Source organism: Neofelis nebulosa, chromosome 12 (genome assembly GCF_028018385.1).
Source record: "Neofelis nebulosa isolate mNeoNeb1 chromosome 12, mNeoNeb1.pri, whole genome shotgun sequence".
NCBI classification, from domain to species: domain Eukaryota; kingdom Metazoa; phylum Chordata; class Mammalia; order Carnivora; family Felidae; genus Neofelis; species Neofelis nebulosa.
Genome location: NC_080793.1, coordinates 21491049 through 21511559, shown reverse-complemented (window position 1 = coordinate 21511559; position 20511 = coordinate 21491049). Strand labels below are relative to the sequence as shown.

The window sequence follows — 20511 nt, the reverse complement described above, 5'->3', positions numbered from 1 at the left end:
GCCTTTTTGTGCTTAGCAAACTTTAATAAAATTAAGAGCGTTACGAGTTCTAATTTTTTTTATTTTCTGATTTTTTTTTCTTCAGGATTTGTTAAATACAGAAAAGCGTGCTTCAATGTGTCCCCTGACGAACTGCCAAATAACTGGCGATATTCCTTCTGCTGCAGATAGCTGCTGAGTTCTTGGAAGTGTCTCTCGACAATTCTAAACAGGTGCAAACCTGAAGATTTTCTACTTCCACCTTCTGGGCCAGTCGTTCCTGATTACAACAAAGCTAGAGAGCAATTTATCCAGAATGGTCCAATGCAGGCAGCGCTCTAGTCTCTATCCAGCAGGTTGAAAATTGTTCCCAAGGTGGAAACAGGTGCCTGTGTCTTCCGGATTTGGTATCCCCTCTTTTTCTCATGAAACTTGAATCCTGACATTATGGCATGACATAGAAGAGATCCTTTCCAGATATCTCAAAGGCATAAAGGTTTTCTTGTTTTCCAAACCACGGCTCCAAGGCATGTCCCTGGAAGGAGAACAAGCAATTCCGTAGCCGAGCGTCCCTTGGACCATCCACTGAATGGTCCGCGGGAATCGGGCCTGGAGAATTTCCAGGAGTCCCAGAGATGGCCGCGAGGGGGCGCGCGGCCCCCACTAAACCGCGATGCAGCGCGTCTTCCGCTGCTCACCAACCGCCAGCAGAGGGCGTCGCGACTCGCTTCGGGAAGAACTGGTGCCACACTGGGTGCCGGAAGCGCGGCGTCCTGGGGCCGGGCGATGCGGTGACACTTCCCAGGCGGGTAGCCGGGCGTGGTTGGCTGCAGGTCCCGCTGCGCGTGGGGCCACCGCCCAGGCTCCGAGTCCCTCCCGGGCTGCGCAAATAGTGAGTTAGGAGCGGCCTTTTCCTAGTTGCCCCTGACCCCCCCAGGGGCGGGGCCTGGCTGGGACCAGGCTGAGACCTCCCCAGACTGTTCTCTGAAATACTGAGCCCAGGGCCTTCCGTTTTCTGGACTTTTCCTTTGGTTGTATTCTTGACTTTCTCAGATAACATTTTAGCTACGCTTATGTCACACAAACATCCATTTATTGAGGCGTTTTGAAGGCTTGGGGAATCATATGGTGTACTAATGTTCATATTCAGGATTGTTTCTGGGGAGAGAGCCCAACCCAAATTCCGAGGAAGGGAAACATATCTACGATCGGAGCAAAATATACCAATATTGGGGCCTTGCAGTTGAATGAGTTGGGGACCCCACCAGTGCCTGGCAAGGCCATGTGGCCTAGTACTTTTTTGGTGGCAATAACGGATTTTACAAACCTTGCAACCTTGTGTCCACCTGCCATCATTGTTCCTTGTCACATAGCTGGTCACTAGCATTTTTATGTCCATAATATTAATAATTTCATAAGTTATACCATATCCAAATTTTTCTTTCATTTCAATAAAGGCACTAAATCTATTGCTGTGACAGTATTCGTAATGTGAACATACCCTATAATCTGACTCACTTCTTTAACAAGGATGTTTACTGTGCCATCAAGAATCAGGAAAGTATTTTTCTTCTCTTTTCTCCGTAGTATTTCAGGCCAAACGTGATTTCTTAGCAGCATTATAAATTTGTGTTGCATTTTATTACACAAATAACGGGGGGGGGGGGGGAGAAAGGTATACCAGTGAAGCACCTGTGATGGCCAGAGCCTCTAGAAACAGGCCCATTATAAGAGAGAGATTCAATCAAAAGATTACACAATGCTCTGCTCCCCACAATGTAACACCATACCCCAAGGAATCAGGATAAGTCGGAAAGAGCCACAGGACACAAACTCAGGGGTATTTTATGCGTGCCCAAAGTCCCAAGGAGAGGACCACAACAAGGACACTAGAGGAATTTGAAGTCTCTGGAAGTTAGAGTGACAGCAAATGTTAAAAACAGCTCAAGTCCCCGCCAGATTAATGGAAGTCCTCACACAAAAGGCCTATTTATCTCAGTTCAAATCATCCAATACAGCCTGTCTGGCTTTCAACAAAAAAATTATCAGACATGCCAAAGGGATGTTTATTCAAGACAAAAGCCTGGGGGCGCCTGGGTGGCTCCGTTGGTTGAGTGATGGATTCTTGCTATCAGCTCGGGTGGTCATCTCATGGTTGTGGGATCGAGCCCCACGACATGCTCCACACTGAGCAGAGCCTGCTTGGGATTCTCTCTCTGCCCCTCCTCTGCTTGTTCTCTCTCTCTCTCTCTCTCTCTCTCTCAAAATAAATAAATAATCTTTAAAAAAAAGAAAGAGAAAAAAGCCTAAATATCAGTAAGAACAGTGAGCTTTGAGGCATTTTAAATTGCCCTATGCTATCCTCCCCCTGGTTCCACGGTGACTTGAAAGTCGACAGGCTCACAACCAAAGTAGCTGTGAAAACCCACCAGCCTCACAGCCACAGGAGAGGGAAAATGGTTGCGGAGCTCCCCAGGGCCCCGTCTCCAGAGAATTGCCACTCTTCGACCCTAGAAGGGCCCCATTCACAGGGTTTGTCTTCATTTCCCCTGGCTCGGAGCTGACTCAGTGGGAAAAGCCCCTATCCTCAGGGAGGAGCAAGAGGCTAGCCAAAAATCTTAGAAGGAAAATCTAAGCAATGAAGTGTCCATAGGAGGGCCGGAAGGAATTTATGCATCATGGGGCTGAGTAGGGATCCAATAGGAGCCCCAAACCGCCCCCACAGCTACGGCTAAGGCACTGATGATAAAACTGAAGATTCCACAATTCTAAGCGAACGTGCAGAGACCACAACGTGGCACCTCAGCTCCCCCGGGGGCACTCTGCCTACTGACAAGACCCTGCCCATTGTCACCAAGTGGGGTTAGAAGGAACGCAGGCACGGAGCCCCTGTTCCCAGAGAGGGCGATGCCCAGGCTGGACGAGTAGGCACACATTTTTCTTGGGCTTAAATGCAAATCCGATGCAAACGCTTCAGAGATGGCAACACATATCCTCAAGGAGATACGTCGTGGAGGGGTGTGTGCGCACATGGGTGCGTGTGTGAGGTTGTGTTTCGTGGGCATGCCGATCCTTTACGTGGGCTGATCATTCTTTTCCCTTCCTTCTTCCTCTCTTACCACTCATGCTGCCCAAACCTTTTCTTCGCTGTCTGCCTCATTTTCCCCAAGGTGCTCTGTGCGGCGGCAAGTGGAACATTTTCACCACTGATGGCTGGCGGATCCTTTTGACCTGCGATGACGCCGTCCAGCCAGCCAATGTGAAGAGTCTCCATGAAAGGAGGCCTCCCTTCCTCTAGGTATCGCACTCAGTGGGGAGACCTCATTGTCGAGTTCAAAGTAAAACCAAAGGCATAACAAATACCCATGGCCTATCTTGTTCCTAAACCCCACACAGATCAGCACAGGGGGATCACAGAGGACTCCCCCATCCTGAAGGACAACTGTTTGCACTGGGGACGAGAGCCTGCACAACGTCACAAGGAACAGTGTAAGGAGGGCAAGGACACTTACCAGAGAGGGATATCCCAGCCTGAAAACAGTGCCCTGTGGGCGCTGTCTTTATGCTCAAATGGAGGACCACATGCTCTTTGCAAGAAGGAGCCCTGTACTCCACGGTGTCCTTGTCATTCACCAGCAGGTGGCTTTGCCAGCCAAACCCATTTCCTCACTCTCTGCCTCACTTCCCCAAGGCACTCTGTGTGGCTGCAAGGGGAATACTCTCACCCATGAGTGCTGACTGGCCCTTTTGACCTGCTAGTCATGCCATCGAGCCAGCCAACGTGAAGAGTCTACATGGCAAGGGCTTCCTTTCCCCCAACGTCCGCGCTCAGTGGGAGACCTCGTTGCTCATTGTCATGTCCAGAGTTAGACCACAGACATGGCAGACACCAACACAGCACCTGAGCCTGATTCTAGGACTGGGCGGCTCAGCCTGGAACCCACCACAGGGTACCCCCTCCCTCACCCCTTCAGTGCTCACCCAGCACCTTGTCTGTCCATATGGCAGTAGACATTGCTCCTGTCCCAGCTCCCCGCTGGGGGTGAGGTCGGCAGGGGGATGGGGGCTGTGCAGAAGTAGACTTCAAGTATGTGTTCCCGGCTTTGAAGTAGGTCCCCACTGCAGCGCTGGAAAGTAACCTGCACTCCTTGTGGGTATGTTGAGATTCCTTGTAAAGCTGTCAATGTCATGTGCTCCTCACTCTTGGTTTTGCTAAGAAGACCTTTTCCTGCTCTCCCCACTCTTTCTCTCTCGTCAGGGAGAGGAAGAGGAGTAAAGGGTCCTGCCTCACCCTCCTCCAACCCCCACCCCAGACCTGGGGAGTTTACTTCAGCCGGCCCAGGTCACTCCTCACATAGTCACATCCTGTGGCCCTCACACTGGGCTGGCAGAGGAAAGGGTGTTCCAGAATCTTCAACAGGTCATGGAGTAAGAGACACCTGTCTTTTGGCCAGGTGGGGAGGAGCTGCCACGGCCACCTCCCTGTCTGATCCCCACCTCACACCATAGAGCTGGTGTTTCTGGTCCCTTCTGTGCTAAGAGGACGGGAGGGTGGAGGAGGGGACCCGCTGCAGGTGTCAGGCCTCCAGGAGGATGGCCAGGGCTCTTGAGGACAGCTGCCTGCTGTCCCTCATCAGGGGACTGTTTTCTCCTGCCATGGAGAAAGCAGGCCCTTTCGCCCCCAGCTCCTCCAAACTGTGTGAAATGGAAAGTGACTTGTTCCTCACCCATCTTGAAAGCTGAAGGGGAATGCCGGTTGCGTCCGTTCTTTGCAATCTGGCCACACACGCCCCTTCCCAGCTGTAGGAAGTGAAAGGTGGGTGAGAAAGCAGGACAAAGTCTGGTTTATCTGTGTCTTTAGATGAGTCTTATGCTCTCACAGAGAGAAGCTGCTGACAGTTATATAGTATTTTCAGTTGTTCTTATATAAGAAAAAAAAGAAATTTTAAACTAGTTGTGCCTTGGAGTAGGTGTGGATGTGTAGATGCGGGCCACCTCTGTTGATCTCTCTCTCTGCACCCCTGGTCACCTTTGAGAAGCCAAAGACGGCCCTCAGGAAGAGTCAAAGCTTACCTCTTTTGTTCTCTGAGCCTACAGTCTGGGCTACCCTAAACTCCTATCCTGAACACAGCATAGACAGAAGACAGCACTCAGCTGTTAGAAGAAATACATATATTAAGAAACCGTAAAATATTTTGCTCATGGGAAAGAGACCATCCTCTTCAAAGGATGCTAATATCAAGGCTATTTGATTTTTGACCAAGTACGTGCAAACGCTGCTTCTAGAGATATTTCTATGCACAGGAAATAAGGAAGAATTTCCGCCTAACTTGCTGGAAAAACCATCACCCAAAGGGAAGCCTGGCCCAGTTGGGGAAAGTGGCCTGAGGAACCCGGTTTCCTGGGTCTGAGCTTGTGGCTCAGTGCAGAAGCCCCCTGAGGACTGTAGAAGTAAACTAAACCTGACTCAGTCTGACGGAGCATCGAATCTGACTTTTGTGGCAGCCTCTCTCATGGTTGCCGATGCCTCTGCTCAAGGATGTTCTGGCCTCAGAGACCGCTTGACGGTTGCATAAGGCCACACGCATCCCTCTCCTTCGGTCTGGGTAGGAGGGAGCCTTGTAGATAACAGGAATTAGGAATTCCAGTCTAAAAGCTCTTCCTAGGCCTGGATTTCCTCCTTGTGCTGCCTTTCCTTGCATATTGGAAATCTCCACTTTCATCCATCTTGTTTCCCTAGGGTCAGCTCCAAGGTCAGCACGCGCCCCAAGGTCCAGGATTCCCCAGGGTCCATAACGTCCACATCGTCTTCATCTGGGCTTGTACTTAGCGCAGTAGCTGGTACTCCCATGGGTTTTTGCAGTAGGCCTTCTTGTCCCTTGCCTTTTTTTTTTTTTTAACTGGGACTAAAGCCACTGAAAATAGCTTATTATCTTTTTACTCAGGTTCATTTGGAAGGAACCTGTGTGCTCTATGGCAGGACTGGCAGAATCCTGCAAACAAGGATCTTACTGGCCTGGGCAGGGTGGCTCTTTCTTATGACATGGGTGCCCCACAGTCCATTCTGCCTCCCAACGTGTGTGCTCTCCTTCATCAAGGCACATAGCATCCTCTCTCTCAGCTCTTGGGGCCACATCCTTTTTCTGGCTCTTTCTGGCAGCCTAAAGCTTAGTGTGTGCCCGCTGATGCTGGCTGCTTTCTCTGGCTACCCCGTTGGCAACAAGCATCTGGGAAGCTGCAGGTCCTGATTGGCCTTGCTCTGGGGATGAGACTCAGAGACAGTGGGAGCCAGGCCATTCTGAGGTTAGGGGCAATGCAATCAGACCGGCCTGGGGCGAGGGCTGGGATTCTGTGCCTGATGGGAGATTAATGTAAGCAAGAAGCTGCTCTTTAAAGCATGGTTTCCCCAGATCTTACAAGCCACATGGTTACGGGTGTGGCTTGCTTATTGAAGTCCCTAAGTCACATAGATCTCATCTACCTTATGGCAGTTTTCCAGGCACAGTCTCCCAAAGTCTCCCAGTCGTTCTTAAGGAGCACGGTGCTGTTTCAATTTGACTATTTCTTTGATCTTCTTGACCCCCAAAATTCCTAAATTCTTTGATAATTTTTTTTTCCTAAAGAGGAAACTCAGATATTCATGAAATGTGGCTGAACCAGACTTGGTAAACTCACATTCTTTGAGGTGGGGGACATGCTTTGGTCCCTTGAGCCTTATGTATATTCAGAATGTCTATTTATTTTTTCTTTTCTTTTCTTTTCTTTCTTTCTTTTTTTTTTTTTTTTTTACCTTCCATGATTACTGACTCTTGAAATGCCTCTCGATTATGGTTAAGGAGTATTGGGGTTTTTTTCTCGCTATTTTTTTCCAGGGCACATGACCATGGATATGCTATAAACCCATGTCCACTAACTTCTTCCTGATGTGAAAACTGAGCTTAGAAGACATGCTTTCCTCTTTTGGTGAGGCTGACATTCGCAGACTTCAGCATTCCGATTCCTGACAAGTTTGGGAAAGAAGAGGAAAGCCAGGAGAGCTTGTCTGAAGTTGATCTCCATGGGATAGTGTTCAGTTGGATTAGAATTGACTGGTGATAGTGGTGTAGAGAGAATTGGTGGTGACGTATGACTGGTCAATGAATTACTGTGTGCAGAGTGAAGAATTAACCTTGTCCAAAGGAAGGTTTGGCTCATGCCCTCAATTCCTAGCATGTAACCTCTAAACCTGTGGAATTTCCTGCTTGATATGTTTACCTAGGGCCTTGGGCCATGTCAGATAGTCTACACTAACAAAGTGATTTATGTTGGGGGCCTTGGGCTATGTGGTATCAGCTTGTCTCCTGGAGGAGCTAGAGACAGAAGTCAGCCTTGGTGGTGATCACCTATGTTCACATGACTGATCTCTAATAAAATCCCTGGACACCAAGGCTTAGGTGGGCTTCCCTAGTTGGCGGTACTCCATGCATACTGCCATGCGTTGGTGCTGGGAGGATGCACCACCCACACGATCCCATTGGGAGAGGATAACTAGGACCTCATATCTGGAACTCTCCTGGACCATGCCCTATGCACCTCTTCCCTTTGCTGATCTTAGTCTGTATCCTTTCACTGTAATAAACCATAATGTGAGTATAACAGCTTTTCTGAGTTCTGTAAGTCCTAATTAATTACAAAACCTGAACCTGGTCTTGGGAACCCCAAAATGTAGTAGGTATGTGGAGTGGGATTCATTAAAACAACCCTGGCTCAGTGACACATAGCAAAAGCCTGATTTGGGTACATGAGGGGGCAGGATTTGATGAACCTTTGGTTTCTGAATGACCAGTGGGTCACCTATGGTATGAAATTACAGCTGCACTGCTATCAGTTACTAGAGATAAAAATTACCAGTGTAATTTAGAAACAATAGATCCAACTCCCATGCAGTTAGCTCACTGGATACATAAGGAAATGCAAAATGAGATACAAGCTAAATATACAATCCCTTGGCTATTGCTATAGCTAAGATGAAAATAAAGAAGAGTTTGGGGCAGATTCTAATGCTGGGCCAAGCATGGGCTTTGATTAAAAAGCTATAACTTCTAGCATCAGAGCTGCTACCAAAGGGAAAAGTTATGGTGAAACAACAGATGGCTATAGAAATTAGAGTGAGTGACAAGAGAGAGCTAAGGGAATCATTCCAGCAGAATGGAAATCTTTGAAGAGTCATCAAGAAATGAATAAGATTTCTGGTGGGCATGTAAAATGGTACAGCCACTGTGGAAACAGTTTGGCTGTTTCTCAAAATGTTAATCATAGAATTACCATATAATCCAGCAGGCCCATCCCTATGTATGTACCAAAGAGAAGCGAGAACAAATATCAGCACAGAGACTTGTATATATGTGTTTACGGCAGCATGATTCATAATGGCCAAAAGGTGGAAACAACCCAAATGTCCATCAGTGGATGAATGGATACACAAATTATGGTATATCCATTCAGTGGAATACTATTCAGCCATAAAGAGATGAAGTACTGATGCACACTACAACTATGAACCTCAAAAACATTATGCTACATGGAAGAGGCCAGACACAAAAGTTCATACATGATTCCTTTATATAATCTATTCAGAATCAGTAAATCCATAGAGAAGGAGAGATTAGAGTTTACCAGGGGATGGGGGAATAGAGGGATGAAGAGTGACTATCTAATGGATACCCGGTATTTTTATGGGGTGATGAAATATCTAAACTAGAAAGAGCTGATAGTTTCGCAATATAAATACAATATAAAAAGTTTCACAAGCAAAATACCACTGAATTGTACACTTGAGTTGTATGCTATGTGAATTTCAACCCTGATAAAAGATTTTTTTTAAGGGGTGAATAAAGGGGTCATTGGTGGAGTCAAAACAAAAGTCTTAATGCAGCATATTGGAAGGAAGCCCTACTGGTCCCCCAACATTAAAGGGCCCTAAATAAATCTCTGTTTTCCCCAGTTTGGAAGAATTTTAAAAGCCAGAAGGCAAAGATGACAAGGAAATGCCTGACCTAAAATAGCCTGGGGCAATGATTCTACAAACTAATCAAGATAAGGATTGACAGAGAGCCAAGGTCCCTTGGCCCAGTCCCTGACTCGAGATCCAAAGCCATATGCACTTGTGTGGGTAAAAGGGCCAAGGAGTGGAGAAGAAGCTTCTGAGACTCATCGGCATAGGAACCCAATGCACTGATTCCAAATCTGTTGAAGTCCTAGTGGTGGGTTTAGATCAGATTGGGAAGATAGGGGGATGCAGTAACTGATGGGATTAAGGTGAAACTTTAGATTGACATGGAATTTTTATTTATTTATTTGTTTATTTATTTATTTTTATTTTTATTTTTTTAAATTTTTTTATATTTATTTTTGAGAGACAGAGTGAGACAAAGTGAGAGTGGGGGAGGGGCAGAGAGAGAGGGAGACACAGGATCGGAAGCAGGCTCCAGGCTCTGAGCTGTCAGCACAGAGCCCCACGCGGGGCTTGAACCCACAAACCACGAGATCATGACCTGAACCGAAGTCGGATGCTCAACTGACTGAGCCACCCAGGTGCCCCTGAAATGGAATTTTAAAAAAAGGGAGTTTGGGTTTTCTACATAAGGTATCTCGAGAAAATCAGTACACGTGTTGCACATATTATGTTGTTAATAATGTATTTTAGATTAATATTTAATGGGTTTTAGTATATGTGCCTAGGAAAATGCATGCATTCTATAGAAAAAGTTATAAACTTTGAATCTCATCTTTGTATCACCATGCAGTTATGATCAATATTTAACAGAATGTTGCCCATAAAGTCTTTTGTATCAAGAATAAGGCTTCTAGAATAATAAATACATTAAAATTTTTTTAAAAAAAGGATACCTGGTGGACAAAAAGTTTATCCCTTGATAGTGACATGTTAGAAACTGGAGTTCTGGTACTAAAAATTTTCCATAGAGTAGACTTGTGTGGGCCACAGACTGGGACTGATGGCAAAAGCCTATGAGTACCACCCAGCAGCAAACACTGAGATCTGGAACCAGAAAATTTCTGGATACTGTGGTACAATGTAAACCATTTGAGAGACAATTACTTGCTTGCTTAATTGAAACTTCCCCATAAAGGACATAAAATAATTGAAACCTGAAACACCCACAAATGTGTTGAGTGATGTTGGAGAAAAACTTTAATGTAGAGGGCAGTAGCCAGAGTAAAATGGAAAAGGTTTATGCAGGAACGTGCTACTGGGGCATGCAAGGAAGTACTCATCATATTCACAAGCAGATAACCTCTTTTCCCCTAACACTGACTTTGGAAGCAGCTGAGGAGCTGCTGGATTCCATGACCACATGGGAAATGCCCTATGAATATGTCTCTATTGACTAACAAAGAGTTTCTTGGTTTATAGATGTCGGTTCCAAGTTGAACAAATAGCATCATGTTTGGAGACCAACACTCAGAAGAAAGTAAGAACAAATCAGCTCAGTAGGCTGAACTGCATATTGTTTACCCTGTGTTTGGGGTCTTTACCAACTCATGGATGGTAGCTAATGGCCTGTCCATGTGGCTAGGCAGATGAGCAGTGGAAAATTAGACAAGTAAAAAAAAAAATGCCAGTATGGGGCAGAGTCCTAGGGAAATCACTATGGGAATTTAAGAAGTGCATAAAAGTAAGATTTGTCAATACCCATCAGAAGAACCCTCTTTCAGGACTGTAAGGTGAATGGAACTGGCAAGCCAATATTCTGGTGCACTCAGTTGAGTTGGCCATCAGGACGGTACTGCAGCAATGCAGAGATGGGCTGACTGTTGACATATTTCTTTTGCACCCTGTGATGCACAAAATGCCAAAAGTGCTGCCTATTAGCAAGAGAGAGACTGCAGAAAGCTATAGGGTAGATTTCTCAGGAGAAAGGCTCCATTCATAGCTGGCAAGTCAAATTCATGCTGGTAGCCCTGGAGACTACAAAAGCATCCTGACAAGAGTAGACACTAGACTAAGCTTCACATACCCAGTAGCAGATGAAAATGCTCAGAGTACTAAAAGGGGGCTGGAACAGAAAAGACTGTACCAATTTGGACTGCTAAGTTATATTTCTTCAGTTCAAGGAACACATTGTACAGCCAATAGTGCCCATAATGGGCAAAGAGATATCAAATGGACATGTTACATATCATACTCCTGGTTTCACAGAGAACTGGAATGGGTCATTGAAACATTCGTTATCTAAAATGGAGATAAAGACATGAAGGGCTGGCTTACATGCCTTCATGATGATGTGCTTACACTTAATGCATAAGGGGCAAAGGAGGGTCCCACTCTATATATTCCTCTGCTTTTCTGAGGGATCCAAGGTAGAGGAGGTTGGGAAGGACGCTAGTACAATCTACCATCTTCAACACATCACTTTAATTTTCCTTTCCCCCTTTTTTCTTTTTCCTGGAAGAGGCATTAGGGAAAGAGTAAGCATTAAAGCCAGTATCCTCAGTCCTGCTGTGAAGGCTACAATTTTCTAGCTGTATAACATGGGGCAAGGGAATCTCTAAGCCTGCTTCCAATTTCTGTAACATTAGTATTATAGTAGTAATCTCATAATATAGTTGTGAACGTTATCTTAGTAACATATATATTGGACATTATCGTTAAAGAGCAGACAATTCTTCATGAAGCAGGGAAAGGGTATTCAGATCCAAACTACCTGTGCTTGAAGGGACTCCTTTCATCCCTTTCAATCTGGGATTTGAAACCCTCTATCTCGGGAGCTGTCCGTGGTACTGATCTCACACACCTATTGGGAAGGCCTGCTCTGTACTCTACCTGTGTCACTCTCCTGGGGTCTGAATGATGCCTCTATCTTAGCCAGAAGCCTCGCCTGCAATAAGTGTGCTGACCACACTTCTTCCCTGCCCATTCCCTGCCTGCCAGTTCAGCCCTTTTGTGAGCCTAGTGGAATAAAGGTTGACTCAGAGCCATCATAATGAGAGAGGAGTTCTCAGCATCCATACTCCCAGCTCTGGAGAGTTAGAATGGGGCACCTTGCTGGGTTTGTCCATGACCTCTTGCTGCCAGAGAGAGTGCCAGGCTCTAGCTCTAAACTTCTGCAGAGGGAGCTCACCACTCCCCACAAAGCCTAAGAAGTATTTAGCTCCTGCTAGAGCAGTGGCTCTCAACAGGGGCAGCTTTGTCCCTCAAGGGACACTTGCCAATGTCTAGAGATATTTTTGGTTGCTACAAATAAAAGATGGGGGCATTTGTTACTGGATTTCTAGAGGACAGAGGCCATGGATGCTGCTAAACATTCTGAAGTGCATAGGACAGATTTATCTAGCCTACAACCAAGATTTATCTAGCCAATTTGGCCCAAAAATTAATGGCCTTAGGTTGAGAAACCCAGCTCTGGGGGTTGAGAAAATTTGAAGTGGTGGCTAGGACTTTACTGGATAATGAGGTCTAATTCAATGTTCTTTATTCACCAGCCCTTACCTTGGATAAGTCACTGAACTACTCTGAGCCTCATTTTCTACACATAAATGCTTAGGTTCCTCAACTAGAAGGCTTCAAAGCCCCTGCCAGTTCAAACTCAACAAGTTTGAGTCTTGATGTCTTCATCAATACTTGCTGAGTATACCACTAGGAAACAACATTCTATGATACTATGAATATATAATATAAAATATTAAAAGGAAAGGAACAGAATGGGAGAGGGTGAGAACTGATAAAAGGTTAGTACCCAAATATACACAGAAAGTATGCAAAAATAACTGTGCAGATAAAATACATCTTCACTAGCAATTGAAGAGATGTAAAATAACTGTGTTACTTTTGCTAATCTTATGAAAAATCAACACAATGTCTTTGGAACTATAATGGAAAAACAATGCACTTAAATATTCCTCTGTCTCCCTCTGAACAAACTTTCAACCTGGCACTACAAAACAGCAGCTACAAAACTGGTTATGCTGTACAATCAAATCATTCCATCACAAAGAGTATACCTGAAGCTTACTTCTGCACCTGTGAAGATTCATGCTAGCCTTTGAACTGGAAGTAAAACATAAGCTCTCTTGCTTTTCGGGCCTTGAGACTCAGAGTGGAGCTAGACCTCAGTTCTCCTGGGTCGCCAGCTTACCGATTCACCAGCAGATCCTAGGACTTGTCAGTCTCCATAACCATGTGAGCCAGTTCCTTGTAATAAATCTGTTTCTGTGTATAAGAAAGTGTATGGGAACCTACCATTCTAAAGTATAGAACAAGGTGCTAGATTATTGTTCCTCCTCCTTCTTCACTAAACAGTAAGACACTGGATTTAAAGAATTAGTTTTAAGAATTAGGAATAAACCCCCTTACCATACCTTCCTCTAGCCTCTTAAATATCTTGACACTACCTTCAGAGTTAATGGGGGCCAAAAGGTGTCGAGATCCCAGAAGAAGACCTATCGTGGATTGTGAAGTCCACTCCTCAGGAGAAGGTGTAAAGTTGCAGGTATAACTCTTTCCATGTGGAGGTCTCTGCCTGAGGCAGTCAATGTTCCTCATTTATCCCTGTACAAGAAGCTGTTTTATAAAAAGGACCACAAAGAGGTTGCTTCCAGAAATGGCGTCTTTCAAGTTGATACAATTTGGAGATGGAGGTCTCTACCATACTGGTTTCAGAGATTTGACAAAGACAGGCCAACTTAGCTGTGCCAAGGTGGGGAGGGCACACATCATAGGAACATTTTAAATTGCCTCTCTTAAAGTCATATTGGGGGACACCTGGCTGGCTCAGTCCTTTAAGCGTTCAACTCTTGGTTTCGGCTCAGGTCATGATCTCACAGCTTCGTGGGTTCGAGCCCCACGTAGGGCCCTGTACTGGCAGCGTGGAGCCAGCTTGAGATTCTCTCTCCCTCTCTGCTCCTCCCCCACTCGCACTGTGTCTGTATCTCTCAATATAAATAAGTGAATAAACTGAAAAAAATCCATATTTGCATGACCCTCTATTGCATCGCCCCTGAGTGTGAGGAATCAGACCTCTTTACTCTGCCTGTAGATCAGACAGCGAGAAACAGTTAACACCCCCAGGAAAAGGTACTCCTAGAAGAATGAGCCTAGGAAGTATCCCTCTGTTCCCTAAAGTCTCACTTACTTGAGTCTGGCAATCAGCCTTTTGCTGTTTCAGAGGACTCTTCAATAGAGAAGTCACAGAAAATCAGGCATAGGAAGTAAATGAAGCAAAGGCAATGAGAAGAAAGGTGAGAACCACCAAACACAAAGGAAAGCAGACACCTCAGTGGAGTAAATGGTGACCCAAAAAGACCAGAGGGCAGTAATTATCCCCACTCTTGGCATAAGAGTTGGAGGTACACATGGTTGGGGTCAATACTGCACATTGCAAATCGGAGAAGTTGACTGCCTAAGAAAAAGTGAGTCCTCACTTATTCACCATTCTGTGGTGGACTTTGGGAGGAACTCCATGGGAGGGATTCAGGCTCTGGGAGGGGATAGAGGAGACAACTCCCAGCCCAGACCATCTGTGGCTCTCTGGCTTTGCCCCATTGCACAGGGGTCTGTGCCCTTAGATAGCCCTTATGATATTTCTCTCCCCCCTGCCAGGTAAGGCTGGCCAACTTCTTGGTCAGCAGCCAGGTGCCCATTTTGAGAAACTGGGAAGGATTACAAAACTGGGCTCTGAAACACTGTACCTACAGCAGACTTCCTGTGCACAAGCTGGTGAGGAGCACATAGTCTGTTGGACACTGGGCTGCTACAATTACCAAAATGTTCCAAATGGCCCCAAATGGTATGTGACACTGCAAGTGTGGGCATGTGTGCATACTTTTGTCCACATGTTCATATATACACATGCGTTTACTACACTTATGTATTTACACTTGTAGACATATCTTAACACATGTCTCTCCATGTACAAATGGAAACTGACCTTGTGCACATAGATCCTCTGAGGTCACAGTGCTTCTCTGCTTCTCAAAGAAAGCCCATTGTGTGTGAGGCGACCTTGTTTATATCTTTGGCCATAGCCAACTGGTTTTTGGTCAAATGACCCCTGGGGCTGTCTTGCAGACAAATCTCCAACAGAGCTCTTCCCAGATTGATGTGGAAGAAGGGGTGGCTGTCTGGGGCTCCAAGAACAAGGCAGAGGCCATCACTGCCTCTGTAAATCCAGGCCACTAACATTGGTGCCCACCAGGCTCCCAGCCAGGGCAGCCAAAATAAGCAGTTACCAAGCACCTAGGCCATGACAGCACTCTTGTGAGCCACAGTGGTGGTCTTTCCCTTTTGTAAAGCCTCCATGCCTTTGCTTCAGTTTTCCTTTCCAGAATGCCTGTCTATGGTTAGTGTTCATGGCCCAGAGACACTGCCCAGGAAGTCTTCTCTTGTCCCCACCTCCCCTTCTCCCAAGCTGGAATTAGTCACTACTTTCCCAGGACTCCTCTAATTCATTGTTTCTGTGTTGGTGCATTCTAATATGGCCCCGTGAGTACCTGCCTCTCCAGACCACCAACTATGGCATGGGAGACCTGCTATATGTCTTACAACATCTGCAAGTACCAGGCAGGTAATAAGTCACAGTGTCACCTTGATCTGAAGTAGTTGCTCAACCTTGGGTAGTTAATGCCCCTATAATTGGCACATGGGGAGTACACACATCCTTCCTCTGATTAAGGTGGGTAACGTTTAATTAGTGCTAAGCTCTGGGGTTATAAAGGTATAGAAAACACATTTCCTATCTGTTGGGATCTCATTTTCCAGAGAGAAACATAGAAATTTAAATACAGGGGCACCTGGGTGGCTCAGTCGGTTAAGCATCCGACTCTTATTTTTGGCTCAGGTCATGATCTCACAGTTTTGTGAGTTTGAGCCCACATTGGGCTCTGCACTGACAGCATGGAGCCTGATTGGGATTCTCTCTCTCCCTCTCTCTGTCTGCCCCTCCCCTGCTCATGTGCTATCTCTGTCTCTCTCAATATAAGTAAATAAAAACTTTAAAAAAATTTTAAGAAATTTAAATGCGTAGTTTTAATGAAGTTGGGTACAGAGTGAGGGTACAGAAGTCTCACATATTTGGGCCTCATAGTGACAATGCAGGTGCTGTTGCTCACTGTGTGGTCCTTCACCTGGTGTCTGGGACACTGTGTGACTCGGGGAGGGCCAGCCAGGCAGAGCACAGAAGCCACGCCAGCCAGCAAGGCAATGTAGCTTCCTAGTGAGCTGCCCCAATGCACCGGGGCTTGGGGCTTCACTTGTTTGCCAGGATGAAATGCTGGGGGAGGGAGGGGCGGGGGGGCGGGGACAACTATTCTCGTGGGAGTCAGGAAGGTAGTTCTTAGCCCAGCCCAGCACCCAGCCTGGCACCTGAGGGAGGAAATGTCATTCCTATCAAACTTGAGCTCAACTCCCAACCCTTGATCCCATATTCCCTGGGAATGGTTTTCTCTGGCCTCTGAAATACATAACGGAAATAGATATCTAGAGGTTATCATAAAAAAAAAAAAGATAACAAGCATTGGTGAGAATGTGGAGAAAAGGGAACTCTTGTGCACTCTTGGTGGGAATGTAAATTGGTGCAACCACTGTGGAAAATAGTATAAATTTCCTCAAAAAAAAATTAAAATTAGAACAACCATATCATCCAGCAATCCCACTTCTGGGTTATCTACCCCAAGGATTTAAATCAAAATATTGAAGAGATATTGCACTCCCACATTCATTGAAGCAATATTCATAATAACCAAGATATGGAAGCAACCTAAGCATCCACTGATGGACAAATGGACAAAGAAAATGTGGCACATATACAATCAAATACTACTCGGCCATTACAAAAGAAGAAAATATGGGGGAACCTGAGGACATTATGCTAAATGAAATAAGCCAGTCACAGAAGGATGAATACTATGTGATATCATTTATATGAAGAATCTAAAATAGTCAAACTCATAGAAGCCAAGAGTTGAATGGTGGCGGCCAGGGGCTGTGAGCAATGGAAAACAGGGAGATATTGGTCAAAGGGTACAAAATTTCAATTATACGAAATGAAGAATTCCTAGAGATCTACTGTCCAGCACAGTGCCTGTAGTTAACAATACTCTATTGTATACTTTAACATTTGCTAAAAGGGTAGATCTCAGGTTAAAGGTTTGTATCGCAAAAAATAATTAAGAAACTGAGCAGGGAGAGGGGCCCCTGGGTGGCTCAGCTGGTGGAGTGTCCGACTTCGGCTCAGGTCATGATCTCACAGTTTGTGGGTTTAAACCCCACATCAGCTCTGTGCTGACAGCTCAGAGCCTGGAGCCTGCTTCAGATTCTGTGTCTCCCTCTCTCTCTGCCCCTTCCCTGCTCATATTCTGTCTCTCTCTGTCTCAAAAATAGACATTAAAAAAAAAAAAGAAACTGTGCAGGAAGAAACTTTTGGAGGTGATGGTATGTTTATGGCACAGATTCCAGTGATGGCTTCACAGGGGTACACGTATCCCCAAACCCATCACCTTGCCTACATTCCATATAGTCAGATTTGCATGTCAATCATACCTCAATAAAGTGTTTTTTTTTAAGAAAAAGCACATTGCTTCACTAAGTGGCTGTCAAATCTCAAATATTTCTACACTATCTTGCCATGAAATCTATTTTTTTCCAATAAGAAAACTAACAGAATTTCATTCTTCCGTAAGAACTATTGTCAAAGTGATTCTTTCTACAACCGTCCAAAGTAATTTCTCTCCTTTACTCAGAGATCTTTCCTACAGGAATTGTAGCTGTTTTCTTTTTTGTGAATCTGATGAAAGCCGGGGATTCTCTCTAAAGAAATGACCCTGAACGTGTGATATAATGTTTCACATATAATTTCTGTGGCTATTTGACAGATGTCCCTGGACCCAGGTTTTTTAAGTGTAGAAAAGGAGCATTTGAGGGGCACCTGGGTGGCTCAGTTAAGCATCTGCCTCGATTTCTGCTTGACTCACAATCTCATGGTTCCTGAGTTTGAGCCCTGGGTCAGGCTCTGTACTGACAGCATGGAGCCTGCTTTGGATTCTCTTTCTCTCTGTGTCCCCTCCTCCACTCTCCACGCTCGCTCGCTCTCTCTCTCTCAAAATAAATAAATAAACTTAAAAAAAATAAAAGCAATATTTGAGCTCTAAAGCTTCTCAGAAGCCGAGGTGATGATTCTTTCTTACACTGATCAAGCCAGTCTGGACGGTGACAATACCCCCCTCTCCTTCTCAAGTGTACTGCTCCAACTCCAGGGAATATTCGGCTCAGACCTGCCAAGGTTGACTGTCCCAGCAGAGGCCAAGCCTTCAAATATCTCTTCCCTTACCCTCTTTGCTCCTCTAACATCCTGAGCTGGTCTTAATTCATTGCACCAGTGTGGGGTAGATGTAACGGAGAAGCAGGTGGGCAGATGGAAGCCATCTAGTGGTAAATCAGGGCTGGGGGCCCGCTCAAGTCTGCCGCTGGGTCCTTGGCAAGACTGATCCTAGATCCCTGGCCAGCACTGCCCCCTCCTTCTGCTGCACTCCTGCCCTGGGCCCACCTAGAAGGTCACACTTGAGGAAAATGCCCCCTTAGAGAGAACCCAGCTTGACTGGGGTCTCTCAGCAAATTTGAGAAGCTCAGAGAAGGATCATAGTGCAAGTGGTAGGAATTTATACTGCTTTCTTTCACACATGGTGGTAGGTCATTCTGTATAATCCCTAAATGGTACAGGAATGGAGAAATGGGCGTCTCTCAACCTTCTCAAAATATAGACGTAGGGTATGGCCCCCACTGTGGTATCCTTGGGAGATTCAGATCTCATGCTAGATCAGTGTCTGAAAGGTAAGAAGCTTAGGAGACTATTCCCAATAGATCAGAATGCAGAATGCAGGCCCAGTACTGGGCCATGTCCTTTGTTGCAACATTTCCACTCCATTCACATTTCCTACGCAGTCTGTGAAATGGGTATAATTACCCTGACTCACGACACATTTACTGGTTTTTTTTTCGGTATGAGAATAACGAAATTCCTATGGACTACTCTGCCCTAGGGTGAAACTGGGCAAGCTTCGTTTGTAGGCCTAGTCTTGTTAGATGCAAGATACATTGGCAATGACTTTCTGTACTCCTCTTTCAGAGAGCAAAGAATAGATTAAAGCTTATCTGCAAGGCTTGCACAAGAAGGAGCCTTGTGGCTAAAATTCCAGAGAACTCGTGGTTATCTAGAATTTCCTATCAGATTATTTCACGTCAGGGCTCTCTTCAAATGTTTGGTTTTTTTCTTAAGAAATGGGTCACAGGTGTGTAAAATCTGCCTTTTCTTAATAAAGCTTTGATAACATCTGCTTGGGTATCCAAACTCCTTTGTAAAGTTCCGCAAACGTTTCCCCTGGGCACCGTAAGATAACACCTTTCCCTGTGTAACCTGGAAGCCCAACAGGACTGGAGGGCACTCCACTCCAGGTGGTACCTCTAACCCACCATCTGGCTCGTCTGATCTGCGCCAAAGCCCCTCTGCCTTTGGGGAGATGAGATATCGCCTACCTCTCTCAGGAAGTCTGTGTCTCGGCCAAGCTGCGGTTCTTTGAGAAAGGTCTTCTGAAGTGGGAGTGGAGCGAGGCAAGGACAGGGGTAATCAGTTACCTTGCTCTCAAGACATTCCCCGGAGCGCTGATCAAAATGAACACCAGCGCCACCCAGTGGCCAATCCCCATTAAAACAGCCTCTCTTTGGAATGCTTGGGTGGCTCCGTGGGTTAAGCATCAGACTTAGGCACAGGGCATGATCTCCCGGTTCATGAGTTGGAGCCCCGCGTCGCGCTCTCTGCTGTCAGCACAGAGACCGCTTCGGATCCCCTGTCCCACCCCTATGCTCCTCCCCCGCTGGTTTTCTCTCCCTGTCTCTTTCTCAAATAAATAAAACAGCCTCTCTTTTCTGGAGCCACAATTGTCTGTCTAGTAAGGTAGCCTCTAGCTACATGTGACTATTAATTACTTGTAATGTGGCTGGACAGGAATCAAACCCAGGCAGAGAATGGGGCCCAGGGCAGAATGGGGCCCAGAGATGAAGCATTCTCTTCTGCACGCTGAGCCTCTTGACGTCCTGCAGAGGAACTGAGCTGGAACCAGTGAGCCAGAGTGCAGCCTCAGCTCTTCCCTGCTCTCTAGGGGTCCTTGGAGAAAGCACTACCCTTGCTGGCATCCGTTTTTTTTCTTCTATCAAATGGAAAGTATTAAACAAGATGACCCCAGGGTGCTGTCGGGCCAAAAGCGTCCCATAACCTCTGTTGTTTCTTCTGTCCTCTCCGTTCTAAGTGAAGGCGGGAGCTGGAGGGGAGGGCCTGATCTCCCCGCTCGCTCGTCAGAGGTTCCCACCATTTCCTAGCAGCTCAGGGGCCTCGGGGGGACAACAGAGACACATAGTGGGCATCTCAGCTCTTCACACAGCCACTGTCACACAGCTCTGAGCGGAAGACCAGTCGGGGGGCGATGGTTCTCCCCATTTTGCAGAGGAGAGAACGGTTTCGGAGACACCGTCGGACTCAGCCAGAG

At 46.0% G+C, this 20511-nt stretch overlaps 1 long non-coding RNA gene across 2 annotated transcripts; it reads left to right on the top strand.

Annotated features, from left to right (window-relative positions):
- The first annotated feature begins 683 nt into the window (after positions 1-683).
- LOC131491476 (uncharacterized) lies at positions 684-7614 on the top strand. Of its 2 annotated transcripts, none has more exons than XR_009251474.1 (4): positions 684-770; positions 3150-3277; positions 3376-3468; positions 6852-7614. It is a non-coding gene; the product is annotated as an uncharacterized LOC131491476 (long non-coding RNA). The 2 variants fall into 2 exon arrangements; XR_009251473.1 differs by having other exon boundaries at positions 684-871.
- The last annotated feature ends 12897 nt before the right edge of the window (positions 7615-20511 follow it).